Raw genomic sequence first — 15215 nt, forward strand, 5'->3', positions numbered from 1 at the left:
AATCACTACTTGGCAGATTAAAGTCATCCAAAACAATTAGCAGATGAAACTTGGGGTCTACTTCCTGGAAATCCTAAAGATTCTTCAACCTTGGGTTAGAAGTGTTAAAATTGGAAGCAAGGATGAGATGCCTTGACCCGAATTCGAACCGGGGTTGCTGCGGCCACAACGCAGAGTACTAACCACTATACGATCACGGCAACCTTCCCGAGCCAGGTAGGAGTCGAACCTACAATCTTCTGATCCGTAGTCAGACGCGTTATCCATTGCGCCACTGGCCCTGCTGAAAAAACAACTGCCAAACCGGTGCCTCATTTCTGAAGTACTGGAAAACCTGCCACATGGTACCATTGCCAAAAGTGCCTTCCGTTTCTTGCAAATCAAATCGGAACCGTCCAGAGACTAAATGTGTTGTCCTTACAACACATTTTTACAAAGGGCGAAATCACTACTTGGCAGATTAAAGTCATCCAAAACAATTAGCAGATGAAACTTGGGGTCTACTTCCTGGAAATCCTAAAGATTCTTCAACCTTGGGGTAGAAGTGTTAAAAATGGAAGCAAGGATGAGATGCCGTGACCCGGATTCGAACCGGGGTTGCTGCGGCCACAACGCAGAGTACTAACCGCTATACGATCACGGCAACATTCCCGAGCCAGGTAGGAGTCGAACCTACAATCTTCTGATCCGTAGTCAGACGCGTTATCCATTGCGCCACTGGCCCTGCTGAAAAAACAACTGCCAAACCGGTGCCTCATTTGTGAAGTACTGGAAAACCTGCCACATGGTACCATTGCCAAAAGTGTCTTCCGTTTCTTGCAAATCAAATCCGAACCGTCCAGAGACTAAATGTGTTGTCCTTACAACACATTTTTACAAAGGGCGAAATCACTACTTGGCAGATTAAAGTCATCCAAAACAATTAGCAGATGAAACTTGGGGTCTACTTCCTGGAAATCCTAAAGATTCTTCAACCTTGGGTTAGAAGTGTTAAAATTGGAAGCAAGGATGAGATGCCGTGACCCGGATTCGAACCGGGGTTGCTGCGGCCACAACGCAGAGTACTAACCACTATACGATCACGGCAACCTTCCCGAGCCAGGTAGGAGTCGAACCTACAATCTTCTGATCCGTAGTCAGACGCGTTATCCATTGCGCCACTGGCCCTGCTGAAAAAACAACTGCCAAACCGGTGCCTCATTTCTGAAGTACTGGAAAACCTGCCACATGGTACCATTGCCAAAAGTGCCTTCCGTTTCTTGCAAATCAAATCGGAACCGTCCAGAGACTAAATGTGTTGTCTTTACAACACATTTTTACAAAGGGCGAAATCACTACTTGGCAGATTAAAGTCATCCAAAACAATTAGCAGATGAAACTTGGGGTCTACTTCCTGGAAATCCTAAAGATTCTTCAACCTTGGGTTAGAAGTGTTAAAATTGGAAGCAAGGATGAGATGCCGTGACCCGAATTCGAACCGGGGTTGCTGCGGCCACAACGCAGAGTACTAACCACTATACGATCACGGCAACCTTCCCGAGCCAGGTAGGAGTCGAACCTACAATCTTCTGATCCGTAGTCAGACGCGTTATCCATTGCGCCACTGGCCCTGCTGAAAAAACAACTGCCAAACCGGTGCCTCATTTCTGAAGTACTGGAAAACCTGCCACATGGTACCATTGCCAAAAGTGCCTTCCGTTTCTTGCAAATCAAATCGGAACCGTCCAGAGACTAAATGTGTTGTCCTTACAACACATTTTTACAAAGGGCGAAATCACTACTTGGCAGATTAAAGTCATCCAAAACAATTAGCAGATGAAACTTGGGGTCTACTTCCTGGAAATCCTAAAGATTCTTCAACCTTGGGGTAGAAGTGTTAAAAATGGAAGCAAGGATGAGATGCCGTGACCCGGATTCGAACCGGGGTTGCTGCGGCCACAACGCAGAGTACTAACCGCTATACGATCACGGCAACATTCCCGAGCCAGGTAGGAGTCGAACCTACAATCTTCTGATCCGTAGTCAGACGCGTTATCCATTGCGCCACTGGCCCTGCTGAAAAAACAACTGCCAAACCGGTGCCTCATTTGTGAAGTACTGGAAAACCTGCCACATGGTACCATTGCCAAAAGTGTCTTCCGTTTCTTGCAAATCAAATCGGAACCGTCCAGAGACTAAATGTGTTGTCCTTACAACACATTTTTACAAAGGGCGAAATCACTACTTGGCAGATTAAAGTCATCCAAAACAATTAGCAGAAGAAATCATGCAGGAGATGAAACTTGGGGTTTACTTCCTGGAAATCCTAAAGATTCTTCAACCTTGGGGTAGAAGTGTTAAAATTGGAAGCAAGGATGAGATGCCGTGACCCGAATTCGAACCGGGGTTGCTGCGGCCACAACGCAGAGTACTAACCACTATACGATCACGGCAACCTTCCCGAGCCAGGTAGGAGTCGAACCTACAATCTTCTGATCCGTAGTCAGACGCGTTATCCATTGCGCCACTGGCCCTGCTGAAAAAACAACTGCCAAACCGGTGCCTCATTTCTGAAGTACTGGAAAACCTGCCACATGGTACCATTGCCAAAAGTGCCTTCCGTTTCTTGCAAATCAAATCGGAACCGTCCAGAGACTAAATGTGTTGTCCTTACAACACATTTTTACAAAGGGCGAAATAACTACTTGGCAGATTAAAGTCATCCAAAACAATTAGCAGATGAAACTTGGGGTCTACTTCCTGGAAATCCTAAAGATTCTTCAACCTTGGGGTAGAAGTGTTAAAAATGGAAGCAAGGATGAGATGCCGTGACCCGGATTCGAACCGGGGTAGCTGCGGCCACAACGCAGAGTACTAACCGCTATACGATCACGGCAACATTCCCGAGCCAGGTAGGAGTCGAACCTACAATCTTCTGATCCGTAGTCAGACGCGTTATCCATTGCGCCACTGGCCCTGCTGAAAAAACAACTGCCAAACCGGTGCCTCATTTGTGAAGTACTGGAAAACCTGCCACATGGTACCATTGCCAAAAGTGTCTTCCGTTTCTTGCAAATCAAATCGGAACCGTCCAGAGACTAAATGTGTTGTCCTTACAACACATTTTTACAAAGGGCGAAATCACTACTTGGCAGATTAAAGTCATCCAAAACAATTAGCAGAAGAAATCATGCAGGAGATGAAACTTGGGGTTTACTTCCTGGAAATCCTAAAGATTCTTCAACCTTGGGGTAGAAGTGTTAAAATTGGAAGCAAGGATGAGATGCCGTGACCCGAATTCGAACCGGGGTTGCTGCGGCCACAACGCAGAGTACTAACCACTATACGATCACGGCAACCTTCCCGAGCCAGGTAGGAGTCGAACCTACAATCTTCTGATCCGTAGTCAGACGCGTTATCCATTGCGCCACTGGCCCTGCTGAAAAAACAACTGCCAAACCGGTGCCTCATTTCTGAAGTACTGGAAAACCTGCCACATGGTACCATTGCCAAAAGTGCCTTCCGTTTCTTGCAAATCAAATCGGAACCGTCCAGAGACTAAATGTGTTGTCCTTACAACACATTTTTACAAAGGGCGAAATAACTACTTGGCAGATTAAAGTCATCCAAAACAATTAGCAGATGAAACTTGGGGTCTACTTCCTGGAAATCCTAAAGATTCTTCAACCTTGGGGTAGAAGTGTTAAAAATGGAAGCAAGGATGAGATGCCGTGACCCGAATTCGAACCGGGGTTGCTGCGGCCACAACGCAGAGTACTAACCACTATACGATCACGGCAACCTTCCCGAGCCAGGTAGGAGTCGAACCTACAATCTTCTGATCCGTAGTCAGACGCGTTATCCATTGCGCCACTGGCCCTGCTGAAAAAACAACTGCCAAACCGGTGCCTCATTTCTGAAGTACTGGAAAACCTGCCACATGGTACCATTGCCAAAAGTGCCTTCCGTTTCTTGCAAATCAAATCGGAACCGTCCAGAGACTAAATGTGTTGTCCTTACAACACATTTTTACAAAGGGCGAAATCACTACTTGGCAGATTAAAGTCATCCAAAACAATTAGCAGATGAAACTTGGGGTCTACTTCCTGGAAATCCTAAAGATTCTTCAACCTTGGGGTAGAAGTGTTAAAAATGGAAGCAAGGATGAGATGCCGTGACCCGGATTCGAACCGGGGTTGCTGCGGCCACAACGCAGAGTACTAACCGCTATACGATCACGGCAACATTCCCGAGCCAGGTAGGAGTCGAACCTACAATCTTCTGATCCGTAGTCAGACGCGTTATCCATTGCGCCACTGGCCCTGCTGAAAAAACAACTGCCAAACCGGTGCCTCATTTGTGAAGTACTGGAAAACCTGCCACATGGTACCATTGCCAAAAGTGTCTTCCGTTTCTTGCAAATCAAATCGGAACCGTCCAGAGACTAAATGTGTTGTCCTTACAACACATTTTTACAAAGGGCGAAATCACTACTTGGCAGATTAAAGTCATCCAAAACAATTAGCAGAAGAAATCATGCAGGAGATGAAACTTGGGGTTTACTTCCTGGAAATCCTAAAGATTCTTCAACCTTGGGGTAGAAGTGTTAAAATTGGAAGCAAGGATGAGATGCCGTGACCCGAATTCGAACCGGGGTTGCTGCGGCCACAACGCAGAGTACTAACCACTATACGATCACGGCAACCTTCCCGAGCCAGGTAGGAGTCGAACCTACAATCTTCTGATCCGTAGTCAGACGCGTTATCCATTGCGCCACTGGCCCTGCTGAAAAAACAACTGCCAAACCGGTGCCTCATTTCTGAAGTACTGGAAAACCTGCCACATGGTACCATTGCCAAAAGTGCCTTCCGTTTCTTGCAAATCAAATCGGAACCGTCCAGAGACTAAATGTGTTGTCCTTACAACACATTTTTACAAAGGGCGAAATAACTACTTGGCAGATTAAAGTCATCCAAAACAATTAGCAGATGAAACTTGGGGTCTACTTCCTGGAAATCCTAAAGATTCTTCAACCTTGGGGTAGAAGTGTTAAAAATGGAAGCAAGGATGAGATGCCGTGACCCGGATTCGAACCGGGGTAGCTGCGGCCACAACGCAGAGTACTAACCGCTATACGATCACGGCAACATTCCCGAGCCAGGTAGGAGTCGAACCTACAATCTTCTGATCCGTAGTCAGACGCGTTATCCATTGCGCCACTGGCCCTGCTGAAAAAACAACTGCCAAACCGGTGCCTCATTTGTGAAGTACTGGAAAACCTGCCACATGGTACCATTGCCAAAAGTGTCTTCCGTTTCTTGCAAATCAAATCGGAACCGTCCAGAGACTAAATGTGTTGTCCTTACAACACATTTTTACAAAGGGCGAAATAACTACTTGGCAGATTAAAGTCATCCAAAACAATTAGCAGATGAAACTTGGGGTCTACTTCCTGGAAATCCTAAAGATTCTTCAACCTTGGGGTAGAAGTGTTAAAAATGGAAGCAAGGATGAGATGCCGTGACCCGGATTCGAACCGGGGTAGCTGCGGCCACAACGCAGAGTACTAACCGCTATACGATCACGGCAACATTCCCGAGCCAGGTAGGAGTCGAACCTACAATCTTCTGATCCGTAGTCAGACGCGTTATCCATTGCGCCACTGGCCCTGCTGAAAAAACAACTGCCAAACCGGTGCCTCATTTGTGAAGTACTGGAAAACCTGCCACATGGTACCATTGCCAAAAGTGTCTTCCGTTTCTTGCAAATCAAATCGGAACCGTCCAGAGACTAAATGTGTTGTCCTTACAACACATTTTTACAAAGGGCGAAATCACTACTTGGCAGATTAAAGTCATCCAAAACAATTAGCAGAAGAAATCATGCAGGAGATGAAACTTGGGGTTTACTTCCTGGAAATCCTAAAGATTCTTCAACCTTGGGGTAGAAGTGTTAAAATTGGAAGCAAGGATGAGATGCCGTGACCCGAATTCGAACCGGGGTTGCTGCGGCCACAACGCAGAGTACTAACCACTATACGATCACGGCAACCTTCCCGAGCCAGGTAGGAGTCGAACCTACAATCTTCTGATCCGTAGTCAGACGCGTTATCCATTGCGCCACTGGCCCTGCTGAAAAAACAACTGCCAAACCGGTGCCTCATTTCTGAAGTACTGGAAAACCTGCCACATGGTACCATTGCCAAAAGTGCCTTCCGTTTCTTGCAAATCAAATCGGAACCGTCCAGAGACTAAATGTGTTGTCCTTACAACACATTTTTACAAAGGGCGAAATAACTACTTGGCAGATTAAAGTCATCCAAAACAATTAGCAGATGAAACTTGGGGTCTACTTCCTGGAAATCCTAAAGATTCTTCAACCTTGGGGTAGAAGTGTTAAAAATGGAAGCAAGGATGAGATGCCGTGACCCGGATTCGAACCGGGGTAGCTGCGGCCACAACGCAGAGTACTAACCGCTATACGATCACGGCAACATTCCCGAGCCAGGTAGGAGTCGAACCTACAATCTTCTGATCCGTAGTCAGACGCGTTATCCATTGCGCCACTGGCCCTGCTGAAAAAACAACTGCCAAACCGGTGCCTCATTTGTGAAGTACTGGAAAACCTGCCACATGGTACCATTGCCAAAAGTGTCTTCCGTTTCTTGCAAATCAAATCGGAACCGTCCAGAGACTAAATGTGTTGTCCTTACAACACATTTTTACAAAGGGCGAAATCACTACTTGGCAGATTAAAGTCATCCAAAACAATTAGCAGAAGAAATCATGCAGGAGATGAAACTTGGGGTTTACTTCCTGGAAATCCTAAAGATTCTTCAACCTTGGGGTAGAAGTGTTAAAAATGGAAGCAAGGATGAGATGCCGTGACCCGGATTCGAACTGGGGTTGCTGCGGCCAGAACGCAGAGTACTAACCGCTATACGATCACGGCAACATTCCCGAGCCAGGTAGGAGTCGAACCTACAATCTTCTGATCCGTAGTCAGACGCGTTATCCATTGCGCCACTGGCCCTGCTGAAAAAACAACTGCCAAACCGGTGCCCCATTTCTGAAGTACTGGAAAACCTGCCACATGGTACCATTGCCAAAAGTGTCTTCCGTTTCTTGCAAATCAAATCGGAACCGTACAGAGACTAAATGTGTTGTCCTTACAACACATTTTTACAAAGGGCGAAATCACTACTTGGCAGATTAAAGTCATCCAAAACAATTAGCAGAAGAAATCATGCAGGAGATGAAACTTGGGGTTTACTTCCTGGAAATCCTAAAGATTCTTCAACCTTGGGGTAGAAGTGTTAAAAATGGAAGCAAGGATGAGATGCCGTGACCCGGATTCGAACCGGGGTTGCTGCGGCCACAAGGCAGAGTACTAACTGCTATACGATCACGGCAACATTCCCGAGCCAGGTAGGAGTCGAACCTAAAGATTCTTCAACCTTGGGGTAGAAGTGTTAAAATTAGAAGCAAGGATGAGATGCCGTGACCCGGATTCGAACCGGGGTTGCTGTGGCCACAACGCAGAGTACTAACCACTATACGATCACGGCAACATTCCCGAGCCAGGTAGGAGTCGAACCTTCAATCTTCTGATCCGTAGTCAGACGCGTTATCCATTGCGCCACTGGCCCTGCTGAAAAAACAACTGCCAAACCGGTGCCTCATTTGTGAAGTACTGGAAAACCTGCCACATGGTACCATTGCCAAAAGTGTCTTCCGTTTCTTGCAAATCAAATCGGAACCGTCCAGAGACTAAATGTGTTGTCCTTACAACACATTTTTACAAAGGGCGAAATCACTACTTGGCAGATTAAAGTCATCCAAAACAATTAGCAGAAGAAATCATGCAGGAGATGAAACTTGGGGTTTACTTCCTGGAAATCCTAAAGATTCTTCAACCTTGGGGTAGAAGTGTTAAAAATGGAAGCAAGGATGAGATGCCGTGACCCGGATTCGAACCGGGGTTGCTGCGGCCACAACGCAGAGTACTAACTGCTATACGATCACGGCAACATTCCCGAGCCAGGTAGGAGTCGAACCTAAAGATTCTTCAACCTTGGGGTAGAAGTGTTAAAATTAGAAGCAAGGATGAGATGCCGTGACCCGGATTCGAACCGGGGTTGCTGTGGCCACAACGCAGAGTACTAACCACTATACGATCACGGCAACATTCCCGAGCCAGGTAGGAGTCGAACCTACAATCTTCTGATCCGTAGTCAGACGCGTTATCCATTGCGCCACTGGCCCTGCTGAAAAAACAACTGCCAAACCGGTGCCTCATTTGTGAAGTACTGGAAAACCTGCCACATGGTACCATTGCCAAAAGTGTCTTCCGTTTCTTGCAAATCAAATCGGAACCGTCCAGAGACTAAATGTGTTGTCCTTACAACACATTTTTACAAAGGGCGAAATCACTACTTGGCAGATTAAAGTCATCCAAAACAATTAGCAGATGAAACTTGGGGTCTACTTCCTGGAAATCCTAAAGATTCTTCAACCTTGGGGTAGAAGTGTTAAAATTGGAAGCAAGGATGAGATGCCGTGACCCGGATTCGAACCGGGGTTGCTGCGGCCACAACGCAGAGTACTAACCACTATACGATCACGGCAACATTCCCGAGCCAGGTAGGAGTCGAACCTACAATCTTCTGATCCGTAGTCAGACGTGTTATCCATTGCGCCACTGGCCCTGCTGAAAAAATAACTGCCAAACCGGTGCCTCATTTCTGAAGTACTGGAAAACCTGCCACATGGTCCCATTGCCAAAAGTGTCTTCCGTTTCTTGCAAATCAAATCGGAACCGTCCAGAGACTAAATGTGTTGTCCTTACAACACATTTTTACAAAGGGCGAAATCACTACTTGGCAGATTAAAGTCATCCAAAACAATTAGCAGATGAAACTTGGGGTCTACTTCCTGGAAATCCTAAAGATTCTTCAACCTTGGGGTAGAAGTGTTAAAATTGGAAGCAAGGATGAGATGCCGTGACCCGGATTTGAACCGGGGTTGCTGCGGCCACAACGCAGAGTACTAACCACTATACGATCACGGCAACATTCCCGAGCCAGGTAGGAGTCGAACCTACAATCTTCTGATCTGTAGTCAGACGCGTTATCCATTGCGCCACTGGCCCTGCTGAAAAAACAACTGCCAAACCGGTGCCTCATTTGTGAAGTACTGGAAAACCTGCCACATGGTACCATTGCCAAAAGTGTCTTCCGTTTCTTGCAAATCAAATCCGAACCGTCCAGAGACTAAATGTGTTGTCCTTACAACACATTTTTACAAAGGGCGAAATCACTACTTGGCAGATTAAAGTCATCCAAAACAATTAGCAGATGAAACTTGGGGTCTACTTCCTGGAAATCCTAAAGATTCTTCAACCTTGGGGTAGAAGTGTTAAAATTGGAAGCAAGGATGAGATGCCGTGACCCAGATTCGAAGCGGGGTTGCTGCAGCCACAATGCAGAGTACTAACCGCTATACGATCACGGCAACATTCCCGAGCCAGGTAGGAGTCGAACCTACAATCTTCTGATCCGTAGTCAGAAGCGTTATCCATTGCGCCACTGGCCCTACTGAAAAAACAACTGCCAAACCGGTGCCTCATTTCTGAAGTACTGGAAAACCTGCCACATGGTACCATTGCCAAAAGTGTCTTCCGTTTCTTGCAAATCAAATCGGAACCGTCCAGAGACTAAATGTGTTGTCCTTACAACACATTTTTACAAAGGGCGAAATCACTACTTGGCAGATTAAAGTCATCCAAAACAATTAGCAGATGAAACTTGGGGTCTACTTCCTGGAAATCCTAAAGATTCTTCAACCTTGGGGTAGAAGTGTTAAAATTGGAAGCAAGGATGAGATGCCGTGACCCGGATTCGAACCGGGGTTGCTGCGGCCACAACGCAGAGTACTAACCACTATACGATCACGGCAACATTCCCGAGCCAGGTAGGAGTCGAACCTACAATCTTCTGATCCGTAGTCAGACGCATTATCCATTGCGCCACTGGCCCTGCTGAAAAAGCAACTGCCAAACCGGTGCCTCATTTCTGAAGTACTGGAAAACCTGCCACATGGTACCATTGCCAAAAGTGTCTTCCGTTTCTTGCAAATCAAATCGGAACCGTCCAGAGACTAAATGTGTTGTCCTTACAACACATTTTTACAAAGGGCGAAATCACTACTTGGCAGATTAAAGTCATCCAAAACAATTAGCAGATGAAACTTGGGGTCTACTTCCTGGAAATCCTAAAGATTCTTCAACCTTGGGGTAGAAGTGTTAAAATTGGAAGCAAGGATGAGATGCCGTGACCCGGATCCGAACCGGGGTTGCTGCGGCCACAACGCAGAGTACTAACCACTATACGATCACGGCAACATTCCCGAGCCAGGTAGGAGTCGAACCTACAATCTTCTGATCCGTAGTCAGACGCGTTATCCATTGCGCCACTGGCCCTGCTGAAAAAACACCTGCCAAACCGGTGCCTCATTTGTGAAGTACTGGAAAACCTGCCACATGATACCAATGCCAAAAGTGTCTTCCGTTTCTTGCAAATCATGCAGAAGATGAAACTTGGGGTCTACTTCCTGGAAATCCTAAATATTCTTCAACCTTGGGGTAGAAGTGTTAAAAATGGAAGCAAGGATGAGATGCCGTGACCCGGATTCGAACCAGGGTTGCTGCGGCCACAACGCAGAGTACTAACCACTATACGATCACGGCAACATTCCCGAGCCAGGTAGGACTCGAACCTACAATCTTCTGATCCGTAGTCAGACGCGTTATCCATTGCGCCCTGCTGAAAAAACAACTGCCAAACCGGTGCCTCATTTCTGAAGTACTGGAAAACCTGCCACATGGTACCATTGCCAAAAGTGTCTTCCGTTTCTTGCAAATCAAATCGGAACCGTCCAGAGACTAAATGTGTTGTCCTTACAACACATTTTTACAAAGGGCGAAATCACTACTTGGCAGATTAAAGTCATCCAAAACAATTAGCAGAAGAAATCATGCAGGAGATGAAACTTGGGGTTTACTTCCTGGAAATCCTAAAGATTCTTCAACCTTGGGGTAGAAGTGTTAAAAATGGAAGCAAGGATGAGATGCCGTGACCCGGATTCGAACTGAGGTTGCTGCGGCCACAACGCAGAGTACTAGCCGCTATACGATCACGGCAACATTCCCGAGCCAGGTAGGAGTCGAACCTACAATCTTCTGATCCGTAGTCAGACGCGTTATCCATTGCGCCACTGGCCCTGCTGAAAAAACAACTGCCAAACCGGTGCCCCATTTCTGAAGTACTGGAAAACCTGCCACATGGTACCATTGCCAAAAGTGTCTTCCGTTTCTTGCAAATCAAATCGGAACCGTCCAGAGACTAAATGTGTTGTCCTTACAACACATTTTTACAAAGGGCGAAATCACTACTTGGCAGATTAAAGTCATCCAAAACAATTAGCAGAAGAAATCATGCAGGAGATGAAACTTGGGGTTTACTTCCTGGAAATCCTAAAGATTCTTCAACCTTGGGGTAGAAGTGTTAAAAATGGAAGCAAGGATGAGATGCCGTGACCCGGATTCGAACCGGGGTTGCTGCGGCCACAACGCAGAGTACTAACTGCTATACGATCACGGCAACATTCCCGAGCCAGGTAGGAGTCGAACCTAAAGATTCTTCAACCTTGGGGTAGAAGTGTTAAAATTAGAAGCAAGGATGAGATGCCGTGACCCGGAATCGAACCGGGGTTGCTGTGGCCACAACGCAGAGTACTAACCACTATACGATCACGGCAACATTCCCGAGCCAGGTAGGAGTCGAACCTACAATCTTCTGATCCGTAGTCAGACGCGTTATCCATTGCGCCACTGGCCCTGCTGAAAAAACAACTGCCAAACCGGTGCCTCATTTGTGAAGTACTTGAAAACCTGCCACATGGTACCATTGCCAAAAGTGTCTTCCGTTTCTTGCAAATCAAATCGGAACCGTCCAGAGACTAAATGTGTTGTCCTTACAACACATTTTTACAAAGGGCGAAATCACTACTTGGCAGATTAAAGTCATCCAAAACAATTAGCAGATGAAACTTGGGGTCTACTTCCTGGACATCCTAAAAATTCTTCAACCTTGGGTTAGAAGTGTTAAAATTGGAAGCAAGGATGAGATGCCGTGACCCGGATTCGAACCGGGGTTGCTGTGGCCACAACGCAGAGTACTAACCACTATACGATCACGGCAACATTCCCGAGCCAGGTAGGAGTCGAACCTACAATCTTCTGATCTGTAGTCAGACGTGTTATCCATTGCGCCACTGGCCCTGCTGAAAAAATAACTGCCAAACCGGTGCCTCATTTCTGAAGTACTGGAAAACCTGCCACATGGTACCATTGCCAAAAGTGTCTTCCGTTTCTTGCAAATCAAATCGGAACCGTCCAGAGACTAAATGTGTTGTCCTTACAACACATTTTTACAAAGGGCGAAATCACTACTTGGCAGATTAAAGTCATCCAAAACAATTAGCAGAAGAAATCATGCAGAAGATGAAACTTGGGGTTTACTTCCTGGAAATCCTAAAGATTCTTCAACCTTGGGGTAGAAGTGTTAAAAATGGAAGCAAGGATGAGATGCCGTGACCCGGATTTGCTGCGGCCACAACGCAGAGTACTAACCACTATACGATCACGGCAACATTCCCGAGCCAGGTAGGAGTCGAACCTACAATCTTCTGATCCGTAGTCAGATGCGTTATCCATTGCGCCACTGGCCCTGCTGAAAAAACAACTGCCAAACCGGTGCCTCATTTGTGAAGTACTGGAAAACCTGCCACATGGTACCATTGCCAAAAGTGTCTTCCGTTTCTTGCAAATCAAATCGGAACCGTCCAGAGACTAAATGTGTTGTCCTTACAACACATTTTTACAAAGGGCGAAATCACTACTTGGCAGATTAAAGTCATCCAAAACAATTAGCAGATGAAACTTGGGGTCTACTTCCTGGAAATCCTAAAGATTCTTCAACCTTGGGGTAAAAGTGTTAAAATTGGAAGCAAGGATGAGATGCCGTGACCCAGATTCGAAGCGGGGTTGCTGCGGCCACAACGCAGAGTACTAACCACTATATGATCACGGCAACCTTCCCGAGCCAGGTAGGAGTCGAACCTACAATCTTCTGATCCGTAGTCAGACGCGTTATCCATTGCGCCACTGGCCATGCTGAAAAAACAACTGCCAAACCGGTGCCTCATTTCTGAAGTACTGGAAAACCTGCCACATGGTACCATTGCCAAAAGTGTCTTCCGTTTCTTGCAAATCAAATCGGAACCGTCCAGAGACTAAATGTGTTGTCCTTACAACACATTTTTACAAAGGGCGAAATCACTACTTGGCAGATTAAAGTCATCCAAAACAATTAGCAGAAGAAATCATGCAGGAGATGAAACTTGGGGTTTACTTCCTGGAAATCCTAAAGATTCTTCAACCTTGGGGTAGAAGTGTTAAAAATGGAAGCAAGGATGAGATGCCGTGACCCGGATTCGAACCGGGGTTGCTGCGGCCACAACGCAGAGTACTAACCGCTATACGATCACGGCAACATTCCCGAGCCAGGTAGGAGTCGAACCTACAATCTTCTGATCCGTAGTCAGACGCGTTATCCATTGCGCCACTGGCCCTGCTGAAAAAACAACTGCCAAACCGGTGCCTCATTTCTGAAGTACTGGAAAACCTGCCACATGGTACCATTGCCAAAAGTGTCTTCCGTTTCTTGCAAATCGAATCGGAACCGTCCAGAGACTAAATGTGTTGTCCTTACAACACATTTTTACAAAGGGCGAAATCACTACTTGGCAGATTAAAGTCATCCAAAACAATTAGCAGAAGAAATCATGCAGAAGATGAAACTTGGGGTTTACTTCCTGGAAATCCTAAAGATTCTTCAACCTTGGGGTAGAAGTGTTAAAAATGGAAGCAAGGATGAGATGCCGTGACCAGGATTCGAGCCGGGGTTGCTGCGGCCACAACGCAGAGTACTAACCGCTATACGATCACGGCAACATTACCGGGCCAGGTAGGAGTCGAACCTACAATCTTCTGCTCCGTAGTCAGACGCGTTATCCATTGCGCCACTGGCCCTGCTGAAAAAACAACTGCCAAACCGGTGCCTCATTTCTGAAGTACTGGAAAACCTGCCACATGGTACCATTGCCAAAAGTGTCTTCCGTTTCTTGCAAATCAAATCGGAACTGTCCAGAGACTAAATGTGTTGTCCTTACAACACATTTTTACAAAGGGCGAAATCACTACTTGGCAGATTAAAGTCATCCAAAACAATTAGCAGATGAAACTTGGGGTCTACTTCCTGGAAATCATTTGTGAAGTACTGGAAAACCTGCCACATGGTACCATTGCCAAAAGTGTCTTCCGTTTCTTGCAAATCAAATCGGAACCGTCCAGAGACTAAATGTTTTGTCCTTACAACACATTTTTACAAAGGGCGAAATCACTACTTGGCAGATTAAAGTCATCCAAAACAATTAGCAGATGAAACTTGGGGTCTACTTCCTGGAAATCCTAAAGATTCTTCAACCTTGGGTTAGAAGTGTTAAAATTAGAAGCAAGGATGAGATGCCGTGACCCAGATTCGAAGCGGGGTTGCTGCGGCCACAACGCAGAGTACTAACCACTATACGATCACGGCAACCTTCCCGATCCAGGTAGGAGTCGAACCTACAATCTTCTAATCCGTAGTCAGACGCGTTATCCATTGCGCCACTGGCCCTGCTGAAAAAACAACTGCCAAACCGGTGCCTCATTTGTGAAGTACTGGAAAACCTGCCACATGGTACCATTGCCAAAAGTGTCTTCCGTTTCTTGCAACACATTTTTACAAAGGGCGAAATCACTACTTGGCAGATTAAAGTCATCCAAAACAATTAGCAGATAAAAATTGGGGTCTACTTCCTGGAAATCCTAAAGATTCTTCAACCTTGAGGTAGAAGTGTTAAAAGTGGAAGCAAGGATGAGATGCCGTGACCCGGATTCAAACCTGGGTTGCTGCGGCCACAACGCAGAGTACTAACCACTATATGATCACGGCAACATTCCCGAGCCAGGTAGGAGTCGAACCTACAATCTTCTGATCCGTAGTCAGACGCGTTATCCATTGCGCCACTGGCCCTGCTGAAAAAACAACTGCCAAACCGGTGCCTCATTTGTGA

General features: G+C 46.3%; 45 non-coding genes across 45 annotated transcripts; all 45 read right to left on the bottom strand.

Moving 5' to 3' along the window:
* Window positions 1-208: 208 nt before the first annotated feature.
* TRNAR-ACG (transfer RNA arginine (anticodon ACG)) lies at window positions 209-281 on the bottom strand. Its single transcript has one exon. It is a non-coding gene; the product is annotated as a tRNA-Arg (tRNA).
* Window positions 282-571: 290 nt separating this feature from the next.
* TRNAH-GUG (transfer RNA histidin (anticodon GUG)) lies at window positions 572-643 on the bottom strand. The gene has a single exon. It is a non-coding gene; the product is annotated as a tRNA-His (tRNA).
* An 8-nt stretch (window positions 644-651) lies between these two features.
* TRNAR-ACG (transfer RNA arginine (anticodon ACG)) lies at window positions 652-724 on the bottom strand. Its single transcript has one exon. It is a non-coding gene; the product is annotated as a tRNA-Arg (tRNA).
* Window positions 725-1014: 290 nt separating this feature from the next.
* Window positions 1015-1086, bottom strand: TRNAH-GUG (transfer RNA histidin (anticodon GUG)). The gene has a single exon. It is a non-coding gene; the product is annotated as a tRNA-His (tRNA).
* Window positions 1087-1094: 8 nt separating this feature from the next.
* On the bottom strand, window positions 1095-1167 carry TRNAR-ACG (transfer RNA arginine (anticodon ACG)). Its single transcript has one exon. It is a non-coding gene; the product is annotated as a tRNA-Arg (tRNA).
* Window positions 1168-1537: 370 nt separating this feature from the next.
* Window positions 1538-1610, bottom strand: TRNAR-ACG (transfer RNA arginine (anticodon ACG)). The gene has a single exon. It is a non-coding gene; the product is annotated as a tRNA-Arg (tRNA).
* A 290-nt stretch (window positions 1611-1900) lies between these two features.
* On the bottom strand, window positions 1901-1972 carry TRNAH-GUG (transfer RNA histidin (anticodon GUG)). Its single transcript has one exon. It is a non-coding gene; the product is annotated as a tRNA-His (tRNA).
* An 8-nt stretch (window positions 1973-1980) lies between these two features.
* Window positions 1981-2053, bottom strand: TRNAR-ACG (transfer RNA arginine (anticodon ACG)). Its single transcript has one exon. It is a non-coding gene; the product is annotated as a tRNA-Arg (tRNA).
* Window positions 2054-2440: 387 nt separating this feature from the next.
* TRNAR-ACG (transfer RNA arginine (anticodon ACG)) lies at window positions 2441-2513 on the bottom strand. Its single transcript has one exon. It is a non-coding gene; the product is annotated as a tRNA-Arg (tRNA).
* Window positions 2514-2803: 290 nt separating this feature from the next.
* TRNAH-GUG (transfer RNA histidin (anticodon GUG)) lies at window positions 2804-2875 on the bottom strand. The gene has a single exon. It is a non-coding gene; the product is annotated as a tRNA-His (tRNA).
* An 8-nt stretch (window positions 2876-2883) lies between these two features.
* Window positions 2884-2956, bottom strand: TRNAR-ACG (transfer RNA arginine (anticodon ACG)). The gene has a single exon. It is a non-coding gene; the product is annotated as a tRNA-Arg (tRNA).
* A 387-nt stretch (window positions 2957-3343) lies between these two features.
* Window positions 3344-3416, bottom strand: TRNAR-ACG (transfer RNA arginine (anticodon ACG)). Its single transcript has one exon. It is a non-coding gene; the product is annotated as a tRNA-Arg (tRNA).
* A 370-nt stretch (window positions 3417-3786) lies between these two features.
* Window positions 3787-3859, bottom strand: TRNAR-ACG (transfer RNA arginine (anticodon ACG)). The gene has a single exon. It is a non-coding gene; the product is annotated as a tRNA-Arg (tRNA).
* A 290-nt stretch (window positions 3860-4149) lies between these two features.
* TRNAH-GUG (transfer RNA histidin (anticodon GUG)) lies at window positions 4150-4221 on the bottom strand. The gene has a single exon. It is a non-coding gene; the product is annotated as a tRNA-His (tRNA).
* An 8-nt stretch (window positions 4222-4229) lies between these two features.
* Window positions 4230-4302, bottom strand: TRNAR-ACG (transfer RNA arginine (anticodon ACG)). Its single transcript has one exon. It is a non-coding gene; the product is annotated as a tRNA-Arg (tRNA).
* A 387-nt stretch (window positions 4303-4689) lies between these two features.
* TRNAR-ACG (transfer RNA arginine (anticodon ACG)) lies at window positions 4690-4762 on the bottom strand. Its single transcript has one exon. It is a non-coding gene; the product is annotated as a tRNA-Arg (tRNA).
* A 290-nt stretch (window positions 4763-5052) lies between these two features.
* Window positions 5053-5124, bottom strand: TRNAH-GUG (transfer RNA histidin (anticodon GUG)). The gene has a single exon. It is a non-coding gene; the product is annotated as a tRNA-His (tRNA).
* An 8-nt stretch (window positions 5125-5132) lies between these two features.
* On the bottom strand, window positions 5133-5205 carry TRNAR-ACG (transfer RNA arginine (anticodon ACG)). Its single transcript has one exon. It is a non-coding gene; the product is annotated as a tRNA-Arg (tRNA).
* Window positions 5206-5495: 290 nt separating this feature from the next.
* TRNAH-GUG (transfer RNA histidin (anticodon GUG)) lies at window positions 5496-5567 on the bottom strand. The gene has a single exon. It is a non-coding gene; the product is annotated as a tRNA-His (tRNA).
* An 8-nt stretch (window positions 5568-5575) lies between these two features.
* On the bottom strand, window positions 5576-5648 carry TRNAR-ACG (transfer RNA arginine (anticodon ACG)). The gene has a single exon. It is a non-coding gene; the product is annotated as a tRNA-Arg (tRNA).
* Window positions 5649-6035: 387 nt separating this feature from the next.
* On the bottom strand, window positions 6036-6108 carry TRNAR-ACG (transfer RNA arginine (anticodon ACG)). Its single transcript has one exon. It is a non-coding gene; the product is annotated as a tRNA-Arg (tRNA).
* Window positions 6109-6398: 290 nt separating this feature from the next.
* On the bottom strand, window positions 6399-6470 carry TRNAH-GUG (transfer RNA histidin (anticodon GUG)). The gene has a single exon. It is a non-coding gene; the product is annotated as a tRNA-His (tRNA).
* An 8-nt stretch (window positions 6471-6478) lies between these two features.
* Window positions 6479-6551, bottom strand: TRNAR-ACG (transfer RNA arginine (anticodon ACG)). Its single transcript has one exon. It is a non-coding gene; the product is annotated as a tRNA-Arg (tRNA).
* Window positions 6552-6938: 387 nt separating this feature from the next.
* TRNAR-ACG (transfer RNA arginine (anticodon ACG)) lies at window positions 6939-7011 on the bottom strand. The gene has a single exon. It is a non-coding gene; the product is annotated as a tRNA-Arg (tRNA).
* Window positions 7012-7554: 543 nt separating this feature from the next.
* TRNAR-ACG (transfer RNA arginine (anticodon ACG)) lies at window positions 7555-7627 on the bottom strand. The gene has a single exon. It is a non-coding gene; the product is annotated as a tRNA-Arg (tRNA).
* A 543-nt stretch (window positions 7628-8170) lies between these two features.
* TRNAR-ACG (transfer RNA arginine (anticodon ACG)) lies at window positions 8171-8243 on the bottom strand. The gene has a single exon. It is a non-coding gene; the product is annotated as a tRNA-Arg (tRNA).
* Window positions 8244-8533: 290 nt separating this feature from the next.
* On the bottom strand, window positions 8534-8605 carry TRNAH-GUG (transfer RNA histidin (anticodon GUG)). Its single transcript has one exon. It is a non-coding gene; the product is annotated as a tRNA-His (tRNA).
* Window positions 8606-8613: 8 nt separating this feature from the next.
* On the bottom strand, window positions 8614-8686 carry TRNAR-ACG (transfer RNA arginine (anticodon ACG)). Its single transcript has one exon. It is a non-coding gene; the product is annotated as a tRNA-Arg (tRNA).
* Window positions 8687-8976: 290 nt separating this feature from the next.
* TRNAH-GUG (transfer RNA histidin (anticodon GUG)) lies at window positions 8977-9048 on the bottom strand. Its single transcript has one exon. It is a non-coding gene; the product is annotated as a tRNA-His (tRNA).
* An 8-nt stretch (window positions 9049-9056) lies between these two features.
* On the bottom strand, window positions 9057-9129 carry TRNAC-ACA (transfer RNA cysteine (anticodon ACA)). Its single transcript has one exon. It is a non-coding gene; the product is annotated as a tRNA-Cys (tRNA).
* A 370-nt stretch (window positions 9130-9499) lies between these two features.
* TRNAR-ACG (transfer RNA arginine (anticodon ACG)) lies at window positions 9500-9572 on the bottom strand. Its single transcript has one exon. It is a non-coding gene; the product is annotated as a tRNA-Arg (tRNA).
* Window positions 9573-9862: 290 nt separating this feature from the next.
* On the bottom strand, window positions 9863-9934 carry TRNAH-GUG (transfer RNA histidin (anticodon GUG)). Its single transcript has one exon. It is a non-coding gene; the product is annotated as a tRNA-His (tRNA).
* An 8-nt stretch (window positions 9935-9942) lies between these two features.
* TRNAR-ACG (transfer RNA arginine (anticodon ACG)) lies at window positions 9943-10015 on the bottom strand. Its single transcript has one exon. It is a non-coding gene; the product is annotated as a tRNA-Arg (tRNA).
* A 370-nt stretch (window positions 10016-10385) lies between these two features.
* Window positions 10386-10458, bottom strand: TRNAR-ACG (transfer RNA arginine (anticodon ACG)). Its single transcript has one exon. It is a non-coding gene; the product is annotated as a tRNA-Arg (tRNA).
* A 195-nt stretch (window positions 10459-10653) lies between these two features.
* Window positions 10654-10725, bottom strand: TRNAH-GUG (transfer RNA histidin (anticodon GUG)). Its single transcript has one exon. It is a non-coding gene; the product is annotated as a tRNA-His (tRNA).
* A 461-nt stretch (window positions 10726-11186) lies between these two features.
* On the bottom strand, window positions 11187-11259 carry TRNAR-ACG (transfer RNA arginine (anticodon ACG)). The gene has a single exon. It is a non-coding gene; the product is annotated as a tRNA-Arg (tRNA).
* Window positions 11260-11802: 543 nt separating this feature from the next.
* TRNAR-ACG (transfer RNA arginine (anticodon ACG)) lies at window positions 11803-11875 on the bottom strand. Its single transcript has one exon. It is a non-coding gene; the product is annotated as a tRNA-Arg (tRNA).
* A 370-nt stretch (window positions 11876-12245) lies between these two features.
* On the bottom strand, window positions 12246-12318 carry TRNAC-ACA (transfer RNA cysteine (anticodon ACA)). Its single transcript has one exon. It is a non-coding gene; the product is annotated as a tRNA-Cys (tRNA).
* A 376-nt stretch (window positions 12319-12694) lies between these two features.
* Window positions 12695-12767, bottom strand: TRNAR-ACG (transfer RNA arginine (anticodon ACG)). Its single transcript has one exon. It is a non-coding gene; the product is annotated as a tRNA-Arg (tRNA).
* Window positions 12768-13137: 370 nt separating this feature from the next.
* TRNAR-ACG (transfer RNA arginine (anticodon ACG)) lies at window positions 13138-13210 on the bottom strand. Its single transcript has one exon. It is a non-coding gene; the product is annotated as a tRNA-Arg (tRNA).
* A 307-nt stretch (window positions 13211-13517) lies between these two features.
* On the bottom strand, window positions 13518-13589 carry TRNAH-GUG (transfer RNA histidin (anticodon GUG)). The gene has a single exon. It is a non-coding gene; the product is annotated as a tRNA-His (tRNA).
* An 8-nt stretch (window positions 13590-13597) lies between these two features.
* Window positions 13598-13670, bottom strand: TRNAR-ACG (transfer RNA arginine (anticodon ACG)). Its single transcript has one exon. It is a non-coding gene; the product is annotated as a tRNA-Arg (tRNA).
* Window positions 13671-14057: 387 nt separating this feature from the next.
* Window positions 14058-14130, bottom strand: TRNAR-ACG (transfer RNA arginine (anticodon ACG)). The gene has a single exon. It is a non-coding gene; the product is annotated as a tRNA-Arg (tRNA).
* A 573-nt stretch (window positions 14131-14703) lies between these two features.
* TRNAR-ACG (transfer RNA arginine (anticodon ACG)) lies at window positions 14704-14776 on the bottom strand. The gene has a single exon. It is a non-coding gene; the product is annotated as a tRNA-Arg (tRNA).
* Window positions 14777-15102: 326 nt separating this feature from the next.
* On the bottom strand, window positions 15103-15175 carry TRNAR-ACG (transfer RNA arginine (anticodon ACG)). Its single transcript has one exon. It is a non-coding gene; the product is annotated as a tRNA-Arg (tRNA).
* Window positions 15176-15215: the final 40 nt, after the last annotated feature.

Source organism: Hyla sarda, chromosome 4, assembly GCF_029499605.1.
Source record: "Hyla sarda isolate aHylSar1 chromosome 4, aHylSar1.hap1, whole genome shotgun sequence".
In the NCBI taxonomy this organism is placed as follows: domain Eukaryota; kingdom Metazoa; phylum Chordata; class Amphibia; order Anura; family Hylidae; genus Hyla; species Hyla sarda.